At 39.7% G+C, this 3,130-nt stretch overlaps 1 long non-coding RNA gene across 3 annotated transcripts; it reads right to left on the reverse strand.

Annotated features, from left to right (window-relative positions):
• Positions 1-611: 611 nt before the first annotated feature.
• LOC119326608 lies at positions 612-2,507 on the reverse strand. Of its 3 annotated transcripts, XR_005158075.1 has the most exons (4): positions 2,365-2,507; positions 2,086-2,232; positions 1,135-1,223; positions 612-914 (listed from the first exon to the last, which is right to left on the reverse strand). It is a non-coding gene; the product is annotated as an uncharacterized LOC119326608 (long non-coding RNA). The 3 variants fall into 3 exon arrangements; XR_005158076.1 differs by lacking the exon at positions 2,086-2,232 and having other exon boundaries at positions 2,291-2,507; XR_005158074.1 differs by having other exon boundaries at positions 2,086-2,507.
• Positions 2,508-3,130: the final 623 nt, after the last annotated feature.

Consider the following 3,130-nt stretch of genomic DNA (forward strand, 5'->3'; position numbering starts at 1 on the left):
CCGGCTGCCCTGATGCCCCTCTCCTTTCCCCCTATTTTTAGATTACTATGCTCCGTTTTCAACATTTTCAGTTTTCTTTCATGTCTAAAGAAATCCCTGGTTTTTAAGGGTGCCAATTGCCATTGCGAACTAACCTACCAAATTAATTAAGTGTTGTTGATGTTGTTGAGCACAAGTGCATTGCTTTTTTTACTCATTTTTCTTTCATTTCTAAAAACTTGGCTTTGTTCCAACTATGTCCATTTTAAAATATAATAGAGTTGAGTTAGAGGCAAGTTGGATTAGAGCCAAGTTTCTGTAGATATGCATATGGCCCATTTATCAAATATGGTTCTAGCTGTGTTTATAGATATGGTTCTAGATATGGTCCATTTATAGTAGACTAGATCATGATTGGTGCACGCTGCAGCGCCCGTCTATTTTTCCAATAGAGTGATAGTAATTTTACAAATAGATAGCTATCATCTTGTATATTTTTCGGGTCATATTGGCCAACTTCTTAGTTCCATATCTACCAAGTTTTTTCTAGCATCTCATAAATTGGATGAAAAATATACAACATAAGCATTTCATGACCATGAATGTGCCAATAGGTGATCCTACACGAAAGGTGAAAACAAATGGCATTCCATGAAAGTAATCACTATACTAATCTTGACAAAGCTTCTCAATGAAACATGTCACACTATGTCAAACTAATAATAGTGTGACATCCTTACAAAGCCCTATTTTCACTTAGTTACATATATGAAAGTGACATCAGCAATGCAATTAAAGAACAATTAAAGGATGGAGTATCTGATGCAACTAAAGCAGATGGATTAATCAATGGCATGTGGAAAGCTGCAATGCTCTCGGTGGGCGGATGAGCTCCTTCAACCGTTGGTGCTTTAGATACTCCCAATTCTTGCAGCCTTTATTTGTATAGGAAAAAAGATTAGTGGAAGTACTACATATACGAAACCAAATGCAGTGACCTTTTTGTTCAGATCAATACAAATGAAAATTTTGTATAAATAACAATCCAAGACACTGCAAATACTATTTGGTGAGCCATGTGGCCGCATTTGGTCATATACATTACAAACTTAACTATATAAAAACTATGCAAAGTTGAGCGCACATTATTCTTACCAAGAATCAATGTCAGCTTCAGTCGGTTCAGTGCAAAGTACAGAAATCATAGGCACTTATCATCACAGCAACATCAGTCTCTCATCAATCTGATTACATGAAGATGAACATATGTGAGGACTAAACTGAACTAAATTAAAGATGCATTAGAAGGGTAATATTGGGATAAATTTGTAGACACACAGATAAGATGCAACAATGCCCTATGCTCTTGACAACCCACTGTAGAGGTTCCGAATAACACAAGCATATACTTTAGGAGGATCCATTTGGCAGGAAACCCAATAAAATGTAAGAGCTATTTATTCTAAAAATAATGTAACAAAACAATAACTCTAGAAATGAAAGGACCATACTACTATAACATCCATTCATCTAAATATCTTATGAATCAAGGGGGTGTTTATTCAAAATACTAATGTAAGAAGAAAAAAATGATGCCTAGAAATTCTTTATACTGCAAGATGAAGCAACAAGGTAGGGTGATCATGGTCGTTCCATCGTGTCTATCAATGTTAGTAATGATATAGAAAATCGCACAAAAAGTACAATAAATAACAGTATAAGAAGGGGAGCAACACGACAAAAGTCACATCTAAAATGTAATACGGAAAGGGGAAACAAAGCCCTGACGAAGAGTGGGGCAGAGGGATCTCGATTTATCTTATATAACTAAACATATAAATGAGTGCACACTTTTTTATTTGTTTTTCAGATAGCTAACGACTCATGTTCATATGGAGTACAGTCTATAACAGATCAAATCACATTTTCTGCCCACTGCCTGTACAGTGCCCGTCATTATCTAGAAAAAAAATTAGTGTCAGTAAAACGCCACATTCAGCATCTCCCGTTTGTGCCTACTGCCTGTACAACGCCCGTACCACAACCTTCTCCTCAAATCACAACAGGGACCAACACACAACCAGATTTAATAAATCTAAAACTCACAATTTCCAACCAGTATTAGAGATGTAGTAATTGCCCTTGATCGTGGTGAGGCGAGTGGTGGATCTTATCTAATTTGGATCTCACCAGCATCAACTTTATATCGTGGCCGGAGGTGTCCACGCCCAGCCCCTGATCTTGCTACTACAACTACAGACCCAGAGGAGAAAAGACAGGAAAGCAAATAGATTAGATTGGGGAAACATACATAGGTGGGGCATCGCAAACAAGGACAATCCAGAGGAAGCAGCAGGAGCGACGATGGCTCCCTGAGTATGTTACCCATGGTGGTGAAGGCAGACAGACGGAGAAGTGTAGCCGAGTCCAGACGACGGCGAGATTTGAGGCAGCGGCGGCCAGGGAGAGTCTAGGCGGCGGCAAGCAAGTCCCGACTGCGGCGGCAGCGGCTGCTCCTTCGTGTAGTCGCTCGAGACCTGCTGTCGTGCGAACAAACAGAGAGAGGGGAAGTTAGGGCTATTCGTTCGTGGGCTTCACACGGCAGAAAGCCGAGTTAACCACATGCTTTGGATTTTTCCACCGGAGCAGCAGCCCCTCGGACAGCCATCGAATGGCCAGAAATATCAGGATGCGAGATCTGACGACCAAAATCGTCTAGTGCGTGAGAGGGCTGGAAAGTGGCTCAGTTTTACTGTCCTTAATATCGTTCTAGATGTGTTTCCCTTTTATAGTAGACATGGGCATATAGGAAGATATGGTCCATTGTAGATAGAGTACTAGCAAATTATTTTGCCATTTATTGATTGTTTTGAAGTGCTTGTTTCCTATGTTGCTTGCATATATTGACTGATTCAACTATGATGTAATTTCTTTTCACGAGGAATGAGTAGAAGAAGAAAACAGAGGTGTTGTTGCCATCATAAATGTCCACGAGTGCATTCCTTTTTGAATATGAAATGATAACTTGGTGTAGTTGATTATCTTCTGCTCAAAACTTTTGCTGCTGTAATGTTGTATGATAATGTTGTAAGGGTAGTAATTGGTCTCTTCTGCTGCTTATCAGAGATGGGGGGAGGACGCCACCACAGGC

The sequence above is a fragment of the Triticum dicoccoides genome, chromosome 6B (assembly GCF_002162155.2).
Source record: "Triticum dicoccoides isolate Atlit2015 ecotype Zavitan chromosome 6B, WEW_v2.0, whole genome shotgun sequence".
In the NCBI taxonomy this organism is placed as follows: Eukaryota; Viridiplantae; Streptophyta; class Magnoliopsida; order Poales; family Poaceae; genus Triticum; species Triticum dicoccoides.